At 48.8% G+C, this 25,773-nt stretch overlaps 1 protein-coding gene and 1 non-coding gene across 2 annotated transcripts in view; one reads left to right on the plus strand and one right to left on the minus strand.

The window, feature by feature from the left end:
- Positions 1-25,773, minus strand: part of LOC126202899 (2-methoxy-6-polyprenyl-1,4-benzoquinol methylase, mitochondrial) — a 194,832-nt gene that overhangs the window by 104,678 nt on the left and 64,381 nt on the right. The gene's annotated exons all lie outside the window — the stretch shown is intronic.
- Trnas-cga (transfer RNA serine (anticodon CGA)) lies at positions 22,608-22,682 on the plus strand. The gene has a single exon. It is a non-coding gene; the product is annotated as a tRNA-Ser (tRNA).

Below are 25,773 nucleotides of genomic sequence, written 5' to 3' on the forward strand. Positions count from 1 at the left end.
ATCCACGTTCTGTTTACAGCATCATGGTGCTCGCATCCGTGTTTGGCGACCTCGCGGTGAACACACATTGGAAGCGTGTATTTGTCATCGCCATACTGTCGTATCACCCGGCGTGATGGTATGGGGTGCCATCGGTTACACGTCTGGGACACCTCTTGTTCGCATTGACAGCACTTTAAACAGTGGACGTTACATTTCAGATGTGTTACGACCCGTGGCTCTACCCTTCATTCGATCCCTGCGAAACCCTACATTTCAGCGGGATAATGCACGACCGCATGTTGCAGGTCCTGTACGGGCCTTTCTGGATACAGAAAATGTTCGACTCCTGCCCTGGCCAGCACATTCTCCAGATCTCTCACCAATTGAAAACGTCTGGTCAAAGGTGGCCGAGCAACTGGCTCGTCGCAATACGCCAGTCACTACTCTTGATGAACAGTGGTATCGTGTTAAAGCTGCATGGGCAGCTGTACCTGTACACGCCATCCGAGCTCTGTTTGACTCAATGCCCAAGTCTATCAAGGCCGTTATTACGGCCAGAGGTGGTTGTTCTGGGTACTGATTTCTCAGGATCTGTGCACCCAAATTGCGTGAAAATGTTATCACATGTCAGTTCTAGTATAATATATTTGTCCAATGAATACCCGTTTATCATCTGCATTTCTTCTGGTTGTAGCAATTTTAATGGCCAGTAGTGTATTACATTTTCTTCACACTAAAACATTTACAGCCGTTAATGTTTCGGAAAAAGAAAATATTTCCTTTACACACTTCAACATCGCAAGGGCGGTGTCAGAGATTCTTTGCCTAACACAAACGACCCGGCTACTGGCAAATACTATGTTGGAAGGAACATCACTCGAGACGACTCACAGCGAGATTTCGTGGGCGTTCACTTATTTGGTTGTTTGTGGAGATAGTAGAAAAAAAACTGGTCACGAGCTGTGATGACGTACCTGCTTTCAAAACATTTTTCCCGACCGACATAAAAGACGAGTCACATTCGACATTATAAACTATTCTCCGCTTTATGGTTAACAAGTGACCTGCTAAATTTAAACAACCGCTGTGAACGCATAAGGGGCAGTCAAGTGAAAACGGGACAGATAGAAAAGTTTATTATTCCAAAAGTAATCGCCATAATTATTTATACATTTATCGACTGTGGGACAAGACGGACGATGCATCCGTCGAAAGATATTTGCGGTGCGTACGAAATCACGATTCTACCCGATCGAGCGCCTCTTCGTCAGAGGAAATTGAGCGACACGAATATCTTCCTCTAGGGCTCCAAAAATATGGAAATTGCACGGGGAGAGGTCGGGATTGTATGGCGGGCATACATGATGCCAAACTTCTTTCGAGTACGCTGCGAACGTTTCGCTCGTAAGCCCTTACACATCCTCCATACAGTCCCTACCCCTCCCCGTCCGATTTCCATATTTTTGGAACCCTGGAGAATGACATTCGTGACCGTCGATTTGCTACGAACGCAGAGGTTCAAATGGTTCAAATTGGCTCTAAGCACTATGGGACTTAACATCTGAAGTCATCAGTCCCCTAGAACTTAGAACTACTTAAACCTAACTAACCTAAGGACATCACACACATCCATGCCCGAGGCAGGATTCAAACCTGCGACCGTAGCAGCAGCTCGGTTCCGGACTGAAGCGCCTAGAACCGCTCGGCCACAGCGGCCGGCAACGCAGAGGTGCTCGCCTGGATAAGAACCGTTGTTACGTAGCTAACCGCAAACATTTTTCCATGAAGGCACTGACCGTCCTGTCTCGCAGCGGATAACTGCATTAACATTTATGGCGATTGCTTTTGATTAATTTTTCCAGTCTGCATTGTATTCATTTGATTGCCCCTTATACAAGTACCTTTTCGACAAAGCCATACTCAGTTGTGACCACAGACTGAACATATGCGATTTCGCTGACACCCCCAAGACTTGGACAGCCAGCGTGCTTTACAATTTACTCCAAGTTTTCGCTCGAAAGGAGTATGGTTAACCAGCGATCAGAAACGTGACATACATTTACTGGTAACTGTGTACTGGGCAAGCGACCTTACAGCGCTGCCCGATGTGGGCGCTGCCTCCCATAAAACACCGATCAATCTCTCTCCTGTTCGATTCGCATACTGAGCGGGACGAAATGACTGCCTGTGTCCGAACAGTTTAACATACAGGGTTTCACTAGCCGGAAATCCATCGAGTGGACCGTGCGTCAGAGAGCAGTGCCGTAGTGGAACGCAGGACGACTGAATCTGCCTGCCCTTCAGCCGCAGCTATTATTTTGCAAGGCGCCCTTCAGTGAACGGACATTTCTCAGCAGTGTACACATAACGTACAACTTTCTGGACAGGACGGCATCTGACCTGTTCTGGAGACGCCAGCGGCTGCTTGTTTGGAAAATCATTTTCCGGCACAACCATATCGATTTCGAAACGAAATTACCGGCCACCTTCACAGTATAAGGCAGGCATAGTGGTTACACCGAACTGCAGAATTTGTCTTATCATCTGGAGGTGGCCGGTAAATTCGTTTCGAAATCGATGTGGTTGTGACGTAAAATAACTTATTTGCGAAAATCGGGGACGGTTCGACGACCCTGCTCTACAAACGTCCCACACCTGCCAAAGCCCCACAACGCGCCGTATCGTGGCAGCAGACTGCGCGACGGGCCCTTCAAAGTACTTCTCCACCCGCCACCTTCGTCTACAGGCGACTTGCTTTTTTTATTTACTATTAAAAACAGTCTTGATCACGATTTATTTATCAAGGTGACCGGTTCAAATGGCTCTGAGCACTATGGGACTTAACATCTATGGTCATCAGTCCCCTAGAACTTAGAACTACTTAAACCTGACTAACCTAAGGACATCACACAACAAAGGTGACCGGTTTCGACCACTACTGTGGTCATCTTCAGACCATTGAGTAGGAACCTCTTTGAGTAGGAACCTCTTTGAGTAGGAACCTCTTTCTGTTGGAGAATCACTAGTGATCACTAGTGATTCTCCAACAGAAAGAGGTTCCTTCTCAATCGTTTGAAGATGACCACAGTAGTGGTCGAAACCGGTCACCTTGATAAATAAATCGTGATCAAGACTGTTTTTAATAGTAAATATTTGTAAGACATTGATCACTGCCTCACCCATAATGTATTCAAAAGACTTTCTTTTTGTACTCATCGGACGGATATCCACGTCCAGTGATAACGTTGATTTAACGATTAAATTTTTTGGCGTAACATTGCAGAGCGATATGAAGTGGGACAAGCATGTAATGGCAGTTGTGGGGAAGGCGGATAGTCGTCTTTGGTTCATTGGTAGAATTTTGGGAAGATGTGGTTCATCTGTAAAGGAGACCGCTTATAAGACACTAGTAGACATATTCTTCAGTACTGCTCGAGCGTTTGGGATCCCTATCCGGTCGGATTTAGGGAGGACATAGAAGCAATTCAGAGGCGGGCTGCTAGATTTGTAACTGGTAGGTTTCATCATCACGCGAGTGCTACGGAAATGCTTCAGGAACTCGGGTGGGAGTCTCTGGAGGAAAGGAGGCGTTCTTTTCGTGAATCGCTACTGAGGAAATTTAGAGAACCAGCATTTGAGGCTGACTGCAGTACAATTTTACTGCCGCCAACTTATATTTCGCTGAAAGACCACAAAGATAAGATGAGAGATTAGGGCTCGTACAGAGGCATATAGGCAGTCATTTTTCCCTCATTCTGTTTGGGAGTGGAAGAGGGAGAGAAGATGCTAGTTGTGGTACGAGGTACCGTCCGCCACGCACCGTATGGTGGATTGCGGAGTATCTATGTAGATCTAGATGCAGATGTAGATATAAATCGCACACTTATTTTAGCACAGGTGAATAAATCCTGTTGTAACGAGGGCATTACAGAACTGCTAAGTCGTTGGATTCGAAACAAAAAGAGGATGTTCTTTTTACGGCAAGGGATTTTACAATGTAAATTAAGGTAGGGAAACGCTGTTTAGTGGATACAGAAAGAAGCACATTTTCGTTACAAGTAAAGGGTTCAGCCGTCCTGTGTTGATGGCAGCTTTAGATGTGTATTTGGAACAAAGTGGTTAAATACGGGGTGTGGGGAGAGAGAGAGAGAGATACTTGCTATTAACGCGACGTCTTTCAAGGGCACTACAGTGCAGTGGCATACATCAGGTTCACTGTTGCACGTTTTTCTCAGCTGCACTTTTGACAGAGCGGTTTCCGTCAGCCTTCCCCAACTAGCGTGCCGGCCTTCCAGCTACCTGCCGCTGTGACAGTCGGACTCTTCGTCTACGCACGCTGATACCGCCCGACTAGACACAGCGGCGAGTAGGGGCCGCGGCGGCAGCTGGCGTGTCGCCACATCGACCGGCAACCGTGGTGCTCCGCGACGGCGGCGGCGGCGGCCGCGGTCGATCCGCCGGCCCGTCGCTCCCTGTTGTCCACACAACACACTGTGGATGGACTGCCGCTGGGCTGCGGGCAAACGAAGGGCACGCGACGCGAGGGGGATCCCCTCACAACGTTCTGCGGCGGCTCTCACTTTCTAAGATTCCTCTACGATATCACGCGGCACATCTTCTTCCCTACCGTTTTTCTCTGTCTATTCTTTCGGTACGAGCGCGAGATACTCGTGTGAAAAATTCGCTCCACGTACCCTAAAGCCGTCGGCAAACCGACCGTGCATCCGAACGTTGAGCGTGCCGAGTTCCTGACGTCATAGCGTGGAACAGCACGTTCGGCAGTCTTTTCCAACGTGCAGAGCAATATCTGGCATGTCAGATATTCTGAGCGTGCGTCTGGGCGTTGACCAATGAGATGGCACAACGCCACCTACGTCACAAGCACGCCGTCTCCCTTCAGTACAGAGTTGTGAGGCGCCATATTGGCATTCATTTCAAGCCTATATGTATATATGCTGCTTCTGAGCACCAGCACATTGAGAATCACTGGAAAACCCGTTGTTAACTGTGTGATTCGTTCCAATAAAATAATGGGAAACATCATATACGTGGCAAAAGAATTATTGTAACTTGCGTATTATGAGAGTAGGCTATTTGAGGGCAGCGACACACTGAAGGTCCACCCAAAACGCAATGTTCTTGGTATAATTTGTTATAATTAAATCTCAAGTAGTAACATATCTACAATTAATGATTTAAGCAAGCGGTAAGATAATATGATTAAATATCAGCAGGCTGTTGTTGGTTTAGCGTAATGAGTAGCGTCTCTGCTTGCGCTACTTGTGTAAAGATATTTTGCTCCTTTTTCTTTTACGCTTCGTAATTCACATGTTGCAAAGAGTCTGCTACTGGGTAGAAACGGTGGTCAAGTAAGACTGACCTTGGGGTTTTACTAAAACGTGGGAATGATGAAATAATGTTTATCTTATGCGCAGAAGTATTCCAAATTTGTACCGCACTGTTTGTAATGGAACTTTTATAAGCCTGTGTCCGTATTGATTGGACATGGTACTTTCCTTTTCGTGGACGAAGGAGGAAATGTGCGTTTTAATAGAGCTAACGTGGGAATTTTACGCGCGGCCGATGAGTAAACATTGTGATTTGCGAACTAGAAACACCCTTCAACTGCCGCCGGAGTGCGTTGCGATCGCATATACCAAGTTGGGGCCCACGTACCATGTGCACAAGTCGCATCGTTGCTGAGCGTTAAGCAGCACGTTGAACTTGGCCCGCTCAGCGTTAACGTTCGACAGCACGGTCCGTGTGCCGACGACTTAACACTTGTAGGTTCGCAGGCGACGTACTCTGCTACACGGACCTGTGCGCGGTTAGTGTGCAGCTGTACGTGCCGCGTGGTAAGCCGTGGGCACAACCTGGCTAGGCGCTGCCCATTCGGCTGGCTACATTGACCTCTGTTCGTCCCTGCAGACGATACATGCCGACTGGTAATTAATCTACTATGAATGTCGTTTCTTCGTTTATTCGGCGAGGTGAATTCTGTCAGTTACGAAATACTCTCTTTCTAGACAAACCGAAGAAGGTCGTACGAAATGTATTTAAGTATAGTACCTCTTACTTTTCGAGTTTTTATTGTTACACGATACCACGGATATGTGGCTAACACCATATATGTATGCCTACTGATTATTTGGGGGCGCACTACAAGTTGGTAAGAGGCTACAGCAGGTCTCTTCTGCTCCGTAAACGGGTGGTCAGCGCGTGTTATTGGCACGCAGAAGACCCGGGTCGAATTCCCGGGACTGTCGGGGACTTTCTGCCGCGTGGCGGGGACTGGAGGCGGTGCGCCCTGCCTAGCGGTACCGGCTGAGGTGAAGCACCCGCGTGACGACGGCTGGCGGAGGGTGACACGGCGGTCGGTCGTTAATGGGCGGCGCGCCTCGGTGGCGACAGCCCGGTAATCAGGCAGGGGCGTCACGGTGCACACAAGCTACAGCGAGCGACGGGGAAGGCGTCCAGCCGTCCTCGCTCCTGTCCCCACTGTTACCGTCTACCCCAGCCCAACCCCATGTTATCACGCCGCACGCACGCACGCACGCACGCAGCTGTAGCCGCGACCTTCCAGACGACACTGGAGAACTCGCCTGTTCAGTGAGCCCCGACTCCCGCGACAAAATTTCGGAGCTCGTCGAGCGCAATCTTCTCCGGTGGCTCGGTACACAGCACCACCACTCTGCTCCATCTCTTTCCCTCATTTACGTCTCTATTGCACCGAAAACACGTGCGCGACAGTGCAAATAACGACGGTATGCGGGACCCGCAGCAGCAACGGCCTTTCCACCGTTCGCCCTGCAGCTTGCACTGGGTATCGATCGCTTCTGTCCCGGAATGTTGGCGATAAGTTAGCTAGTCAGTCAGCAGCAGCCGGCTGAAAATCGAGCAGCCACGGGGAAGCAACCGATTTTGTGACATTTGACGAGTTCCTAACTAGGGGCGAATGTGTAGTTCTATCTGTGTGCTTTGCTAGTTTAGCTTCTTGAGTTTTTGCGTGTTAATTTAATACTTCAAGACACAGCGCTCGTTTGCATCGGAAAGTAAACAGACTTCCTAACGTATTACAAGTTCCTAATCAGAAGTGAATTATTTAGTCTCACTTGTGTGTTTCGGTAGACCAGTTTTTGAATCTCTGCGTATTAATATAATTTATTAGATACAGATCTTGTGTTTTTGTCAGTGCCTAGAGTAGAGATCCGCAGCATGTGTCGAGTGTCCTTGTTTGTCTGTGTAGCGCAGCTTTGCACTGTGACTGTCGGGTGCAAACGCGAGCCGAGTTGGTGACACCTCGCTCTCGGTTCCAGGCTGTGATGGCTTCGGTTACACAGCTCGAAGCTGCAGTGGATGGCCACCGCTCTTGTGGGCCGGCAGTGGGGATCCGACGGACGTCCAGCACGTCTCGGTCTTCCGATCGTTCCGCACCGGTGGCCAGCCCAGTCACTCAGGTTCACCCCTCACCCGTGGGCGAGTGGGAGGTCGCCTCGGGGCGTGGCAGGCGGCGAAAGACTTCCCAGGGGGCCCCACTTACTCTGACAAACAGCTTCCAGGTGGTGTCTGCGGCTGACACTGTCCCTCGGCCGATGCAGTCTACTGTCCTGTTTCAGAGGAAACCTCTCAGCCTGTAAGATCCGAACAATCACAGAGGATGAAATTATTGGTAGCTGGGAGCTCCAATGTTGGACGCGTTTTGGGGCCCCGTAGGGACATGGCTGGCAAGAAGGGGGAAAAAGCCAATGAGCACTCCGTGTGCTTCCCGGGTGGAGTCATTCCAGACGTGAAACGCGACCGTCCAGATGCCGTGAAGGGCACAGGGTGCAGCCAACTGCATGTGGTGGCCCACTTCAGTACCAATGACCTGTGTCAGTTTGGATCGGAAGAGACTCTCTCTATGGTTTCGACTGGTAAAGGCTGCCAGTCTTGCTTGCGAGATGAAATCAGAGCTCACCATCTGCAGCATCCTCGACAGGACCGATAGCGGACCTCTGGTACAGAGCCGAGTGGAGGACCTGAATCAGAGGCTCAGACGGTTCTGCGACCGTAAAAGCTACAAATTCCTCGGCTTGCGCCAAAGGGTGGCTGGGTTTCGGGTTCCGCTGAATAGGTCAGGTGTCCACTACACGCAGGGGGGTGACTACACGGGTAGCAGGGGCTGTGTGGCGTGGACTGGGCGGTTTTTTTAGGTCATAGGGTCTCGAGTAAATGCAAAAAGGGTTTCAGTCACAAAGCGTCCAGAACGAAAATAGGAAGAACGTAGGTGCTGGAACCATCGCTATAACAGTTGTAAACTGTCGTAAGTGTGTTGGAAAGGTACCAGAGCTCCAAGCGCTAATAGAAAGCAGTGTTTCAGAAGCACTGTTTCTTGTGGACTCCACGCCGCCTCTCGAGCACGACAGTCGTGCGCACTACGCCACGCAAACGGACGGCAACGTTCTTCGGAATACAGTAAAAGGAATGTTGCGTAATATTTGGGTCAATTTCCAGTTGCTAGTACTCTAAGTAACAGAGTTCCAAAAAAAATTCTTAGAACAATACATTTACACTGCTTTACAAAACTCGTTTGTTTATTTGACTCCTAAATTTTCCGGTAAAATACTGGCGGTGGTGGTCTGATATGTGTGTGACGTCACGACTATGCTGTCTTGTCAGGAACTCTCGATATTACCAGGTTTCGTTCTTCTCCCGCAGGGCCTAGTTACGGGATAAACTTATTTATAAATACTTGTCCCCAGCTTTAAAGAGCTCAGAAGCTGTCGTCTCCTGACGGGAAATGAAAAAAATTGATACGTCAAGAATTGGGTGAAATGAGGAGAGGAAGAACTCGGTTTTCCGCGAAGTGGAGCGCACGCTGAACTCCGCCAAGCGTCCTCATAAAGGCGTTAATGGCGTCGTCTAGTGAACCGGCAGCTGGTGGGCTGTGTGTTCAGAGGCCACTGAACGCTTGTCGTCCACTGAAGAACTGTGCCAAACAGCCGCATACTGCACAAAGCGACGACGTCCGCACCTGTTGCGACTGTAAGAGTGCTCCGAACGGCGTATTGAAGCAGAGTCCTCTTCACTTCTTCTGGTGCTGGCCCCTGGGCTCGAACTCGGCCTGGACGTGAATGCGGCGCCGGCGAGTACAGCGGCAGCGGACAACCCAGGCCGACCCCCTAACAGTAGGCTGCCCGGCAAACACTCGGCCACAGGCAACCGGGACTGCTCGGGCCCGAGTTCCGCGTCCTGTCGTCTTCGCTCGCGAGTCTGACTGCCGAGCTCTGCCGTGTCACGCACTCGGGCTGCGTAAGGGAAACCTGCCAGCTATCGGTTCTGTGCGCGGCTCCTCGTGTGAGATCTCCGGACGCCGTCTGCAACGTACAGACACCGAGCAGTCTCCGCTCCCCCTCATTTACGGCGGGTATCCGGTGTCGGCGATGCAGTGGCAGCTGCTGCTAATTCACAGCGCGACAGACCGGCCTCTGTCCTGCACACGGATCGCTTTGCCGGACACGCACAAGCCACGTTGCGAGGAACTGCAGCACGTTAATTCGTATCCGAGTGATGCGGAGCACTCAAGCGACTCTCGGAGCGCCGGGTAGTCGGGCAGTAGCCCATTCGTAGCTCATGCACGCAGTCTCCTTTTTCCCCACCTGTTCACCGACGTAACCTTGCGACGCGGTAATGAGTCAGTGTTCGTAGTAGTCCTCATTGCGATGTTTCGCGAGTGTGCGAGACGAAACAACGCTTTGTGACGGAGGCTTAGGCTGTACCTTCAACTAAGCTATCATTCTCGACCTACAGACTCGCCCATTTTTTCAGGCCTGTCGAGGCAGATTGTCAGCAAACTAGAGATTTTAATTAATCCCGCACGGTTCGGGGGCGTAACATTTTGCACGCGACTACGTGCCGCTGTTGTGATATACGTGGGCTGGACAAAACTATGGAAACACCGTGAAAACTGCACGATGGAGCATAAATGCAGATCCTAGCCGAGCCTGCAGGTGGCGCAGTCGTGTCTGACCGCGAGAGACAGTCGGGCAGGGTCCTCGGTATCTCGCGAGTGTCAGGCGCCGTCGGAATAGTGCGCTGTGCATTGGTGAGAGCTACGGGAGTTGGAACGTGGGCAAACTGTCGGTGCTGGCGTGACGGGTGGCTGCTTCAGTAACCGAGGGAGCTCAAATGTTCGGTGTCTCGAGAGGCGCCGTAACGAAGGTTCATACGGCATACAAGAAAAGCGGAAAACAGCGTCACAGCGCAGACAGCGCAGGACTGGACATCGCGCACGTGACTCCCGTCAGCAACAAAACACCGCCGAGGGAGCTCAGTTAGCAGGGGATTTCAGGGTGGGCTCGAATTGTAAAAGCGCTCATCAGTGGTGGAAATGGCTCTAACAGGAGAACGTGGTGCCGCAGCCGTACAACCTGGACTACAGAGCAATAGAAAAACGTCATTTGGTCGAATGAGTCTCGTTTCACGCTGTTTCCAAATTGTGTCCGAGTTTACGTGCCGAGAGCGGAACGTGGCGGAGCTTCGGTGACGGTTTGGGCAGCCACATCGCGGTGTTCCGCGAGCCTCGCGGTTCCTGTGGAATGTCGCACTGCTGCCAACGACTGTGTGACGATTCTGGCTGATCAGTGCATCGCGTCGTACAGTTGCTATTCCCCCGGCGGTCGTAACTGTGTTCTAAGACGACACGGCCCGTGTAGACACAGCCAGCTCGCACTGTCGAGGACTTGTTTTGTGAGCACGAAGATGAACTGCCAACTGCCGCCTCTCCCCTGGCGATCACATTCACGAAAGCTCAGCATTACCTAGTCTCTGTGGTCTGCTTCGGAGAGAACGGTGCGCGATCGCTGTCCCCTTCCGTTACAGTTACCTGAACTTGCACGAAACATGGTATAAGGTTCCCTCGAAAACAATGGAGGAGACGTATTTACCCATTTCGAGAGGACTGGGAGCTGTTTTGACTGTGAACGGTTTTCCTACACGTCACGTGTTGTGTTTTTGGTGTTTCCACATCTTTGCCCAACGCCTGTCTGTTAAAGAGAATAATATTCTGAAAATTTATTTAGTATGAGGGAGAAGCCTTTGCTACGACGCAACATCGGAAAGTTCATTTTTGTAACCGAGAAAGGTAGCAAAGTGGGTCGGTCACTGCCACCACTGACATTTAGTCTGTACGTTAGCACACCGGCGAGGGGAGTGCAGAGCCGTCTCGACGCGGAAGGCGCCGCAGGCAGCAACTGAATAGCGAGGGACGCAGAGCCAGCTCGCTGGCACCCGTACTACACGCATAGACAGGAGGAACGGCGGCACACGCACCGGGGACCGTGCTCGATGGCTGTGTGTCACACCTGGACGAGACGGTGCTAAAGCGGTGGGCGAACTCTGCTGCTCCGGCTGGTGCAGAACAAAGAAGGAAGGCAACAGAGAGGAGTAGTGGCGGGCAGACTGCGCGAAGCGGAGAGCTCTCTCTCTGACAGGACAGGCGCCGCTGCCTGGCGACACGTGTTTGTGTGAGGGGGGTGGGGGGCGGAACAGCTGCATGTTGATGCAAAACTTGAACGATAGGGGTGATCGAAACGAAGGGATTGCAGGCTACCGAGACGCGTAGAGTCTCGGGAGGCTCTCGGACGCCAGGCGTTCTCGGAGGGTGGGGAAACCGGGCGCCCTGCAACCAGTCAGAGGGAACAGGTGGCCACCGGAGAACACAACAAAATGATGACATAATAAATGGCACCGCACAGAAGGTCTCGCAGCGCGCGGCGCACATCCAAGTGCCCCAGGCGGGCGACGTCCGCGGCGCCGCAACTCGCCACGTGTCTGGTGCTGTGCGTCGCTGCAGCATGCGCCACTCAGAGCGGCTGCTATCGAATACTTATCGCCCGATCTTAGGAAAACTACAAGGTAAAAAAAGTTTGATTCTTCCGCACCTTACAGCTCGATGTCTTCGTTCGGTGAAGGACTGATTTTGTTTTCGTTACTCCTCAGAGTAACATGACATTGTAATTCTGTCAGAGACAGCAAATGACTTGGAAGAGCAGTTGAACGGAATGGACAGTGTCCTGAAAGGAGGATATAAGATGAACATCAAAAGAAGCAAAACGAGGATAATGGAATGTAGTCGAATTAAGTCGGGTGATGCTGAGGGAATTAGATTAGGAAATGAGACACTTAAAGTAGTAAAGGAGTTTTGCTATTTGGGGAGAAAAATAACTGATGATGGTCGAAGTAGAGAGGATATAAAATGTAGACTGGCAATGGCAAGGAAAGCGTTTCTGAAGAAGAAAAATTTGTTAACATCGAGTATAGATTTAAGTGTCAGGAAGTCGTTTCTGAAAGTATTTGTATGGAGTGTAGCCATGTGTGGAAGCGAAACATGGACGATAAATAGTTTGGACAAGAAGAGAATAGAAGCTTTCGAAATGTGGTGCTACAGAGGAATGCTGAAGATTAGATGGGTAGGTCACATAACTAATGAGGAGGTATTGAATAGGATTGGGGAGAAGAGGAGTTTGTGGCACAACTTGACTAGAAGAAGGGATCGGTTGGTAGGACATGTTCTGAGGCATCAAGGGGTCACCAATTTAGTATTGGAGGGCAGCGTGGAGGGTAAAAATCGTAGAGGGAGACCAAGAGATGAATAGACTAAGGAGATTCAGAAGGATGTAGGCTGCAGTGAGTACTGGGAGACGAAGGAGCTTGCACAGGATAGAGTAGCATGGAGAGCTGCATCAAACCAGTCTCAGGACTGAAGACCACAACAACAACAACAACAACTCCTCAGACCTACTGCGCAGTCCGAAACTAAGTAAATGACTGCACGAAATTTTTAAGACTTTTCACAGGTAAATTCTCATTGCGTAGACTTTCCGTGTAGTTCATTTTTGGCCATACATAACTGCGTATGAAATGCAGCCAACATATCAAAATTGCATTTGAAGTTGACAGCGGAATGATATGTTTTCATTCTCGTGATAACTGGTCGTTATCTCCGCGGACGAGTCGCTCGCGATGCACCCGAATCGATTCCTGCGCATCGGCACATCGAGTGGTCCTAAAAATCGTCGTATTTCATAATCGGTTAGAGTTACCGAAACGAGTTTTTTTTTTTTTTTGGAAATGACAGCACGGAGCACGGACGTCTTTTGTCGTCAGATTTTGGTCAAATGTTTGAGCGGAACTAAAACGAGACTCCATATTAATTACACGATGACACTTTGTCCGAATATTCGTAGCCGAACAAAGTGAGAAATGGGCAAATGGAGTATCAAAATGACCAGCGTGACGTCTAGTATTGCAAGTAAATATTTAATTGCTCGAAAGGAATCACGGTAATTAAGGAAAACTTAATTACTCACTTGAGGAAAAATTGAACTATTACACCAACAGCTGCTGCTAGCTGTGTAAATGAAGTGTCAAAAAGTTCATCTCTTTAAGCCTTCGCTGTCCTGCGCGTAAAAATACACATTGGTGTGATATTTAGCTGTCAAAAGGATTTCCTTCGAATCGAGTACTCATTTTAGGAATTTCGAGAAGAGAACACGCAAGGAAGCCAAATGAAGTGTCAACAAGATTATGCTTTTTGAAGAAAATTTGAAAATACAAAAAGTGAAAGAAATCAGGCAAACATTTCGTGAAACGATTTGTCTAAAAGAAATAAAATACATCAGAGAAACGTTTGACAACCCTTTGGATGATGTTCGAAATCGAGCACAGAAAATGACGTGCATCAAATATTTCTCTAATATGTCTTATTTCCTACGTTAAGACAAATCATTTCCCAAAACGTTTGATTCTTTTCAAAAAATGTTCACCGTTTACTTACGCAGACTATTTACATTAACTGTAACGCTTGGCTTTGACACTGATTTGGCAAGACATTAGAATATACTTCGAGATGCAATGTTAACAGTGTAGATAAAATGTAGTACGCAGAATCTGTGAAACCACTGCAACCGAGTCAGTCAGAATACATGAAGCGGCTAGCGCCGGACCCAGGACCACACAGCGATTCGCACTGCTGGGCTACGACACTGCCTTCACACCACCTACATACACGTCCTGCGGATCGAAATACGTCTTTAATTTATTTATGACATAATCGAACATCTTTCTGCTCATCCACATATTTTCGAATATAATGTCTACTGACGTTCGCAGCTGATGATATAAATTATAAAATTCTCGACTAAAATTCCTCCCTTCTTAAATTTCACGCCGAGTGCTCCTTTACTGCCTTATCTTCATAAGTAAAGTAAATTTCGCTGCCTCACTCTAGAGCTACAATATTCTACGGTTTAGGGGCACCCGTTTATACACTGAAGGGCCAAAGTCACTGGTACACTTGCCTAATATCGTGTAGGACTCCCGCGAGCACGCAGAAGTGCCGCAACACGACGTGGCATGACTCGACTAATGTCTGAAGTAGTGCTGGAGGGAATGGACAGCATGAATCCATAAGGACTGTCCATAAATCCGTAAGAGTACGAGGGGGTGGAGATCTCTTCTGAACAGCACGCTGCAAGGCATCCCAGATATGCTCAATAATGCTCCTGTCTGGGCTGTGTGGTGGCGAGCCCAAGTGTTTAAACCCACAAGGATGTTCCTCGAAGCAATTTAGGACATGTGGGGTGTCGCATTGTCCTGTTGGACCTGCCCAAGTTCGTCGGAATGCACAATGGACATGAACGGATGTATGTGATCAAACAGGATGCTTTCGTACGTGTCACCTGTCAGAGTCGTAGACGTATCAGGGGTCCCATATCATTCGAACTGCACACCTCCCACATCACATCATTACAGAGCATCCACCAGCTTGAACAGTCCCCTGCTGACGCGCAGGGTCCATGGATTCATGAGGTTGTCTCCATATCTGTACACGTCCGTTCGCTCGATACAATTTGAAACTAGACTCGTCCGTCCAGGCAACAAGTTTCCAGTGACCAACAGTCCAATGTCAGTATCGACGTACCCAGGCGAGGCGCAAAGCTTTGCGTCGTGTAGTCATCGAGGATAGACGAGTAGGTCTTCGGCTCCGAAAGCCCATATCGGTGATGTTTCGTCGAATGGTTCGCACGCTGACACTTGTTGATGGCCCAACACTGAAATCTGCAGCAATTTGCGGAAGTGTTGCACTTCTGTCACGTTGAACGATTCTCTTCAGTCGTCGTCGGTCCCTTTCTTGCGGAATCTTTTTCCCGTCGCACCGATGTCGGAGATTTGATGTTTTACCGGATTCCTGATATTCACTGTACACTCGTGAAATGGTCGTACGGGAAAATCCCCACTTTATCGCTACCTCGGAGATGCTGTGTCCCATCGGTCGTGCGCAGACTATAACACCACGTTCAAACTCACTTAAATCTTGATAACCTGCCATTGTAGCAGCAGTAACTGCTGTAAGAACTGCGCCAGACACTTGTTACATATAGGCGTATTTGAATACGCACGTCTATGCCGGTTTCTCTGGCCCTTCAGTGTAAGAATAGCTGGGCGGCCCTGGTAGCGACCGCCGACCGCACACAGGACACTCCAAGTATCGCCCGGCGGCGGCGCTTCTTGCCGAAGTGTCGCGTATCCAGGTGTAGCTCGCTGCCAGTCGCTTCCGACGCCTACATAGGACGCGGCCTGACCGTCGATCCCAGCGTGAGTAGCAGAAGCGAGTTTGTGCAGAATACAGTTCGAGCTGAAAAATGTTCGCACGAAATGGGCTCCGAGAGTATTGACGGATAGCGACAAAGAAACACGGAAGAGACAGTGTAGCGACCTTTTTAAACAGGTACGAGAATCCTGGAGATGAGTTGCTTGCAAGATTTGTGATGCGGGATGAAAGCTGCACGCATCACTCTGAACTAGCGACGAAAAGTAATCTGTGGAATGGCACCGTGGAAGCTCGTCGAAGAAGATGAAAAATCAGGACTGCGCCTACGCCAGGAAATGTTATCCGCGACTGTGTTTTTAGATTCAGGAGCAATGTTGCTCGTTGACTTGACGCGACAAGGAAATACTATCGCTTCTAAGCGTATGTGGCAACTGTTAAAAAAAAAGAAAAAGGGGCTCGTGTGGACAACACTGGAGCATCCACCCTGCATCCCTCACGTGGCACCGTGTGGTCGGCATCTGTTCGGTAAACCAAAGCAGATTCCCTTCCCGGAACGAGATTTGAGGATGATGAGTGGCCTACAAAAGGCTGCTAAGCAGTGACTGAAACGTGCCGGCCGTAACGTTTACCGTGCAGGTACATACACGGCTTAGACAGCTGAAAGGAGCGGCGGTTATGTGGAAATAAGACATTTTATCTGTCAAGATTGTAACAGCGTACTGTACAAACATCAAAGGAATGCAAAAGAAATTGGACGGTTAAGGAAATACTCCGCATTTGTTTTGCAGTATTTCGAGACCGGGTGAACGTAAGCTGTGGAGGTGTGGCTTCGGCCCGGCTACAGAGAACAGTGTCGCGAGTCTCCTAGCAAGGGAAAGTCGCTGCAAAATTATGACAGTGGCTTAAATGGAGCAATACACTTTTTTTACGCTGAACTGCGAAGACACTTCGAGTAGGACCCGAACGAGATAAGAAGTGCGGAACTCCGTGAAACATCGGCCAGAGTGACAAGCCTGGGGTGAGATCCGGGTGTGTGCGTGTACGCCCCTGCGCCTGAATCCCTACGGTGTCTGCCCTGCAGATGTAGCGATCAGGCAAAGCGGTAGCGAAGCGGCCACATCTGAGAACGCCGGTGCAGTTGTGTGCTGGAAGGCGCACTGCCGTCGCCAACACTGGAGCCCGAGGTGTGAGGAGTAGAAAGAACACCAGCTGACGAGAGAAATCCTACTAACACTTCAGCGATGGTAACACATTCCGCGTACATTACTGCGAGGGAGCTTAAATGTCTGACTGAGGTGAGGCAATGGAGTGTTTTGGTACGACTACTTCCGACGCATTTCGTGTTTACCACATTGCGGTCCATCGACAGTTTCGTGGCAGTTTCTTCCAAAACAGGTTGCAATTCTCCGAATGGTGTGCACAAAAACTGGAATGTGAAATGGCGTCTGTATGCGAGATTTTATTTACGGACGAAGCATCGTTTATAAATCCCGGGCAAACAGATGTTCGCAGCAGACAGTGGTGGCCAGTGCAAAACGCACTTCCGTCGCGAGACTTCTACCCGCAACGACCTCCGCCTGTCTGTGGACGCTCGGTGCAGGCTCGCAGAGTGTCGCAGCACTGGTCGCCGTGGACAGCCCGTGACACGCGGGGCGCCGCACCTATTGGCAGACGAGGCGGTGCACGGAGCGCGAACCTCGGGCACGTTGGGTCAGGGATTTTCACCTGCCTCGAGATGACTGGGTGTTTGTGTTGTCCTCATCATTAATGCAAGTGGCAAGATTGGACTGTGAAACGGTTGGGAATTTGTACGGGCGCTGATAAGCGCGCAGTTGAGCGCCCCATAATCCAATCATCATCATCATCATCATCATCATCATCGGGCACGTTGCAGCCGCCGTTAAAGCTCCCTGAACTGTGTGTTCTTCACAGTTCGACTCCTCTGCCTCTCAATATCGCTGGCGGCGTTAATTTCAATTCCCGCCACGGGCCATCCTTTGTTGACTAGCGATCCCGAGGGGGCGCTGTGTGCTCTGCGCGAAGCGGTTCCTCGTTGCACGCGCAGCTGGGGGTGAGCGGGAAGGCCGGCAGTGGCGAGTGGTCGCGGGTAGTGCGACGGCTGTCGACGCTATGTCTAGTGTGGACGCGGCCTCGGTAAGGTCACTGGCTTTGCGTCTGAGTGATGATGGCGAAGTCCCATACTCCGTGACAGAGCGTAGGGGAACGATGCGGGAGACCCGCACCGCCGTACTAGGCAAAGTCCTAGTGGAGGTGATTTGCCATTGCCTTCCTCCGAGCCGGCCGCGGTCACAGAGCGGTTCTAGGCGCTTCAGTCCGCAACCGCGCGACTGCTACGGTCGCAGGTTCGAATCCTGCCTCGGGCATGGATGTGTGTGATGTCCTTATGTTAGTTAGGTTTAAGAAGTTCTAAGTTCTAGGGGAGTGATGACCTCAGATGTTAAGTCCCATAGAGCTCAGATCCATTTTTTAACCTTCCTCCGACCGTAATGGGGATGAATGATGATGATGATGATGATGAAGACGACACAACAACACCCAGTCATCTCGAGGCAGGTGAAAATCCCCGACCCCGCCGGGAATCGAACCCGCGACCCCGTGCTCGCGAAGCGAGAACGCTACAGCGAGACCACGAGCTGCAGACTGCGTCTGAATAGAGGTGTCTGATTCAAGACGTTATGGAAATTCTATCAGTTCTGTTTCCTCTATGTTGCTGGTGTGGAAGCACGACAGTGTCCCGGTACCGGTAGCTATTCGTCGGAGTGTGCATCAATCAAAGTGAGACCTATCATACACCTTTGTTCGGCGGTCACATTCCGCTAAAACGGTGATCCACTAACCTGGCCATATTGCCGAAGTTATTCGTCGTGACTACTGTTGACTGTTCCTATCAGACGCTTTAGTATTCTCTTCCGTTTCATCGGCTGTGTGCTGTTGGGTTCATTTCGGTGTTAATATTCAGCCCAATGTATTAGAAATGAATTCTTGTAGTCTTGTGGTTGAGTCCTGGGTTTGTTTGAATCGATAACCAGCACGTCCCATACCATTCACGACGCACGTCAAGCAAACAAGATAAATGTGATTTAAATTTGTATTTGTGTAATTTGTTTATCGAGTTTTCTATGAGATTTTAGTTAATTAGTTACATAACTGTTTTATACTTTAAATTATGTAAACTTGTACCGGCCACGAAATGGGGTTTTGACATGCGACTTTTTTTTTTTCTTTCAGGAGTGCTTGTTGTGCAAGGTTAGCAGGAGAGCTTCTGTAAAGTTTGGAAGGTAGGAGACGACGTACTGGCAGAAGTAAAGCTCTGAGGACGGGGCGTGAGTCGTGCTTGGGTGGTTCAGTTGGTAGAGCACTTGCCCGCCAAAGGCAAAGGTCCCGAGTTCGAGTCTCGGTCCGGCACACAGTTTTAATCTCCCAAGAAGTTTCATATCAGCGCACACTCCGCTGCAGACTGAAAATCTCATTCTGGAGTCTGTATACATATTTATGATATCTTCAAATTCATTGCACTATTTCCATGATTTAATGTATATGCCCCCTTTTAATGGGTGCTAGATTGATCCTGTCTCATTTAGTATTTCAGTAAGCCCACTGAAATATCACTGTCAAATGAAACTAACCGATCCGGCCTCCTGTAACACGTGAATTTGCTTAGTTCTCCGTGATCTACGATTTATCTCGTCGAAAAGTGTTTCAGTGCTATAATGTATACCAGTCAAATCTGAACTAGCTTGTTTTCCAGTTTAACTGTTTATTCCCTAATTTTCGTGGAATTTAAAATTTCTAAATTTGCAATGCTTAATCTGTTTTCTGTAAATTGTTGCCAGTATAGCTGTGACCTACCTAATCAATTGCAACACGTAATTGTTGGCGTTCAAGCTGGTTGTGTTGCAATAAATGCGAACTGAAAGTGAAGCTTGTGGGCGATTCATATTCCCCGGTTTCCTTATCCTGAGCTAGAATTAAATTTTTATTTAAACCTTGTGTTAAGATTTTTCGGCGAGTTACTGGGAGAGAAGAAAAGGAGGTGCTTCAGTACCTACAGAGCTTCTGAGCAGAACATTCCGAGGTGGCCGCACAACGCGCTGAGTGAAAAACAAACTGGCGTGCACGCTCACCAAACTTCACACCTCTGAACTTTTACACGTGGGGAAATGAAAACGAGACGGAGGCACCGGAGACCCCCGAGCACGCACCGTGCCGTATAACCAGACGAAATACAGCGTGCACTAACTAGTGCCTCTGGAATACCTGTACGGCAGTGCTGGAGGTCAACATTTTTAACACTCGGTACGGCAGCGACGATAATGAACACAGCAACCGCAGCCGAGCCACGCCTCTGCCTCCAGTTCGGTCCACACGGCAGGGCAGATGTGCTGGGACGTGGTCTCTGCTCCTGGCGACCGGACAGTGGCTCGCGGCCGCGGTACCTGCTCACTCTCTGACCGAGATACACAAGCGTTGTGACTGACAAGTCCTCTGCCCATTTAAGACAGCGTCATAACTGGGCAGCTGAAGGCGGTAAAAATCACTCGCGCAGTCGGGAAATCTCGCGACGTCGCCGGCTACTAACGCAGCGGAGCCTGCAGGTCGGCAAGCCGCTCGGCCGGCCGCCGCTGTGGAGAGGCGGTGGCAGCGCGAAGGCGAGGCAGGCAGGCAGAGGCGGCCGTGAGGTGGTCTGCAGCACTGAGGCAGGCGTGTGGGCGGCTGGCTGGCTGGCTGGCTGGCTGGCTGGGCAGGGCAACGCGAGGCGCAGCCATCAGCCAGCAGTCTGCCCTGCAGCCACAGTACGTGTTTCAAGTCGCACGTAGGCACGGAACGTCGTCTCGAGTCGTCGTGAACGCGTTCCCACAACATTATTCTCAACAATTAGTTCAGGAGCCCACTCTGAACGCATAAGAAACCGCAAATACACCTCTCCTCTTAGCACCCAATAATGCTAACCAAATAAAGGAGCGTCGTGACGGATACAGGGCCAGTGACCACAAGGTTGTTGTAGCGCCACTGAATACCGAAACTTCCAAGCCCACCACAAATAAAAGCCAAATATTTACAAAAAGTACATACAAATTCGTTTGAGGATGTCCTGCGAGACAATCTGGATCTACATGGTGATCCATTAACCGTGACCGGGCCAAATATCTCACGAAATAAGCGTCAAACCAAAAAACTACATAGAACGAAACTTGTCTAGCTTGAAGGGGAAAACCAGATGGTGCTATGGTTGGCCCGCTAGATGGCGCTGCCATAGGTCAAACGGATATCAACTGCCTTTTTTTTAATATAGCAACCCACATTTTATTACATACTCGTGTAGTACGTAAGGAAATATGAATGTTTTAGTTGGACCACTTTTTTCGCTTTGTGATAGATGGCACTGTAATAGTCACAAACATACGGCTCACAATTTTAGACGAACAGTTGGTAACAGGTAAGTTTTTTAAATTAAAATACAGAACGTAGGTACGTTTGAACATTTCATCTCGGTTGTTCCAATGTGATACATGTACCTTTGTGAACTTACCAGTTATGAGGACGCATACTGTTACAGCGTGATTACCTGTAAATACCACATTAATGCAATAAATTCTCAAAATTATGTCCGCCAACCTCAATGCATTTGGCTATACGTGTAACGACATTCCTTTCAACAGCGAGTAGTTCGCCTTCCGTAATGTTCGGACATGCATTGACAATGCGCTGACGCATGTTGTCAGGCGTAGCCGGTGGACCACGATAGCAAATATCCTTCAACTTTCCCCACAGAAAGACATCCGGGGACGTCAGATCCGATGAACGTGCGGGCCACGGTATGGTGCTTCGACGACCAATCCACCTATCATGAAATATGCTATTCAATACCGCTTCAACGACACGCGAGCTATGTGCGGGCCATTCATCACGTTGGAAGTACATCGCCATTCTGTCATGCAGTGAAACATCTTGTAGTAACATCGGTAGAACATTACGTAGGAAATCAGCAAACATTACACCATTTAGATTGCCATCGATAAAATGGGGGCCAATTGTCCTTCCTCCCATAATTCCGCACCATACATGAACCCGCCAAGGTCGCTGACGTTCCACTTGTCGCAGCCATCGTGGATTTTCCGTTGCCCAATAGGGCATATTACGCCGGTTTACGTTACAGCTGTTGGTGAATGACGCTTCCTCGCTAACCAGAAAGCGTGCAAAACATCTGTCATCGTCCCGTAATTTCTCTTGTGCCCAGTGGCAGAAATCTACACGACTTTCAAAGTCGTCGCCATGCAATTCCTGGTGCATAGAAATATGGTACGGGTGCAATCGATGTTGATGTAGCATTCTCAACATCGACATTTTTGAGATTCCCGATTCTCGCGCAATTTGTCTGGTACTGATGTGCGGATTAGCCGCGTCAGCAGCTAAAACACCTACTTCGGCATCATCATTTGTTGCAGGTCGTGGTTGACGTTTCACACGTGGCTGAACACTTCCTGTTTCCTTAAATAACGTAACTATCCGGCCAACGGTCCGGAGACTTGGATGATGTCGTCCAGGATACCGAGCAGCATACATAGCACACGCCCGTTGGGCATTTTGATCACAATAGCCATACATCAACACGATATCGACCTTTTCCGCAATTGGTAAACGGTCCATTTTAACAAGGGTAATGTATCACGAAGCAAATACCGTCCGCACTGGCGGAATGTTACGTGATACCAAGTACTTATACAGAATGAGATTTCACTCTGCAGCGGAGTGTGCACTGATATGAAACTTCCTGGCAGATTAAAACTGTGTGCCCGACCGAGACTCGAACTCGGGACCTTTGCCTTTCCCGGGCAAGTGGTCTACCAACTGAGCTACCGAAGCACGACTCACGCACGGTACTCACAGCTTTACTTCTGCCAGTACCTCGTCTCCTACCTTCCAAACTTTACAGAAGCTCTCCTGCGAACTTGCAGAACTAGGAGACGAGGTACTGGCAGAAGTAAAGCTGTGAGTACCGGGCGTGAGTCGTGCTTCGGTAGCTCAGTTGGTAGAGCACTTGCCCGCGAAAGGCAAAGGTCCCGAGTTCGAGTCTCGGTCGGGGACACAGTTTTAATCTGCCAGGAAGTTTCAAGTACTTATACGTTTGTGACTATTACAGCGCCATCTATCACAAAGCAAAAAAAGTGGTCCAACTAAAACATTCATATTTCTTTACGTACTACACGAATATGTAATGAAAAATGGGGGTTCCTATTAAAAAAAAAAAACGCAGTTGCTATCCGTTTGACCTATGGCAGCGCCATATAGCGGGCCAACCATGGAGCCATCTGGTTTCCCCCTTCAAGCTAGACGAGTTTCGTTCTTTGTAATTTTTTCGTTTGATGCTTATTTCGTGACATATTTGGCCCGGTCACTATCAATGGACCACCCTGTACAAGCGTACACCGGACGTAGTTTAAATTCAAAAAAATTGTATCTACAGCTACTGAGAGCCAGATAAATTAATAAGAGATCATACTGATCCCCCACGTATACGCAAAACATGGTCAGAACACTGTTGCAGAAGCAACGAAAATAGCGTGCCAAATTTAAAGGAACGCACGACCGTCAACATTGTACAAGTTTTACAGAAGCTCGAAATGTAGCGCCAACTCCGATGCGAGATGCTTTCAATACTTCCCACAACGAAATTCTGTTTCGAAATGTGCCAGAAAATCCAAAGAGGTTCTCGTCGTCTGTGAAGTGCACTAGCGGAAAGACACAGCCAATACCTTCACTGCGCGATAACAATGGTCATCTTACTGCTGACAGAGGCACTGAAGCAGAGTTACTAAAATCTCCTTTTCCCCAAATTCCTTCACCACAGAAGACGCAGTAGATATTCCAGAATTCTAATCGAGCACAACTGCTAACGTGAGTATCTTACAAGGTGATCATCTCTGTGTAGCGAATCAGCTTAAATCATTTAATAAAGGCAAGGCCTCAGGTCCAGACTCTATACCAGCCAGGTTCCTTTGAGAGTACTCTGATGTAATAGCTCCATATTTAGTAATCACGTACAACCGACCGCTCGTTAAAAGATCCGTACCTAAAGACTGGAAAGGTTCACAAATCACACCAGTGCCCAAAAAAGGAAACAGGATAGTCCACTGAATTACGGATCTATATCACTAACGTCGATTTATAGTAAGATTTTGGAACACTGTGTTCCCACGTCATGAATTACTTCGAAGTAAACGATTTATCAAGAAACAGCCAACACGGATTCAGAAAATATCGTTCATATGAAACACAACTAACTTTTATTCTCACGAAGTAATGAGTACCATCGACAGGGGAACTCAAATCGATTCCATAATTTTAGATTTCCAGAAGGCTTTTGACATCCTACCTCACAAGCGACGTGTAATGAAATTGCGTGCTTGCGGTCTATCGTCACAGTTGTGCGACTGGATTCCTGATTTCGTCTCAGAGGTGTCACAGTTTGTAGTAAATGGCGGATAGTCGTCGAGTAAAACGGAACTAGTATCTGGTGTTCTCCAGGGAAGTGTTACAGTCCTTCTGCTGTTACTGATCTGTATAAACGATTTAGGACACCATCTGAGCAGCCGTCTTATGTTCTTTGCACATAATGCTGTCTTTTACCGTCTTATAAAGTGATAAGATGATAAAAACAATTTGCAAAACGATTTAAAAATTGCTCTGAGCACTGTGGGACTTAACATCTGAGGTCATCACTCCCCTAGAACTTACAATTACTTACACCTAACTAACCTAAGGACATGTCACACATCCATGCCCGAGGCAGGATTCGAACCTGTGACCGTCGCGGTCACGCGGTTCCAGACTGTAGCGCCTAGAACCGCACGGCCACCCCGGCCGGCCAAATCGATTTAGAGAAGACATCTGTATAGTGTGAACAGTGGAAATTGATTCTAAATCATGAAAAGTGTGAAGTCATCCACATGAGTACTTAAAGGACTCCTCTAAATTTCTGTTACACTACAAACCACACAAACCTGACGGCTCTAAAGTCAACTAAATACTTACGGATTACAATTAGGAATAACTTAACATACATAACGTTTCGTGTAAAGCAACTAAAGATTGCGAGTTATTGGAAGAATACTGAGAAAATGCAGCAGGTCTACAAAAGAGACTGCTTACACTACACAAGTCCGCCCTCTTCTCGAGTGCCGCTCTGCAGCGTGGGATCCGCATCGGATAAGACCGACGGAGGACATCCACAGAGTTCGAAGAAGGGCAGATCGCAAAATACGAGAGAGGGCGCGCCACGGATACGACATGTGAATTGAGGTGGCAGTCATTAAAACAAAGGCGTTCTGCGTCGGTGGAGGACCTTCTCGGGAAATTTCTGTGCTGGCGTACGCCTTCGCCGACATACCGGTCGGCACTAGGAAACATTGTGTAGCAGGCGCTGAACTAGGCGCGCCCCCAGGCTACGCGCAGATAACACCCCCTGGGCAGCGTGCATATAGGTCGCCGCCGCCGACCGAGCTGTCTCAGTTTCTAAATCTCAGTACGTCGCATCGGGACTCAGTTCGCACTGCACCTCAACACGTCGCATTGCGCTGTAGTCTGCCACAGTAATATAGTCGCCTCGCACCTTAGCTATCAGTGAGGGAACGTCAGTCATTGTATACAGTCGGGACATGGCACGGACAAGATTCAAGAATTAGTACATGTTATCACATTGCTGTCAACGACAGAACTTGAGGCTCGACATCATTGAAGTTGAGTGCTCAGTTACTTCCTGTAATAAAGTTGTAAGTAGCCTGTTTATATGTTGGCAGCGCTATAGACTGCATTAATATCACTGACAGCGCTCTGCGTCCTCGCGAAAAGAGGCTCTGTGGTTGGACGGACTCGCAGTTAGAAGTTAATAGTTAGCAGTGATGGAGGTTTGCAGTGTTAACGCGAGCGGACGATTTGGACGTGTGTCCTTCGTGGACATTTAGAGTTGGCTGGAAATGAATTGTAAAATGATGATTGATGTATCTGCCAATGTTTGGATAATGGAATTATTGATGATTATATAATTTTTGGCACTGGATGTCACATGATTAAGGTAAAATCTCTTAAATACATTGTTTGCTCTGCAACAATCTTCCCTTTGCTAATCACATGACAATTAGTAGTTAGAGCCTATAGCAGTTAGAATCTTTTTATTTAGC

Source organism: Schistocerca nitens, chromosome 9 (genome assembly GCF_023898315.1).
Source record: "Schistocerca nitens isolate TAMUIC-IGC-003100 chromosome 9, iqSchNite1.1, whole genome shotgun sequence".
Taxonomy (NCBI): Eukaryota; Metazoa; Arthropoda; class Insecta; order Orthoptera; family Acrididae; genus Schistocerca; species Schistocerca nitens.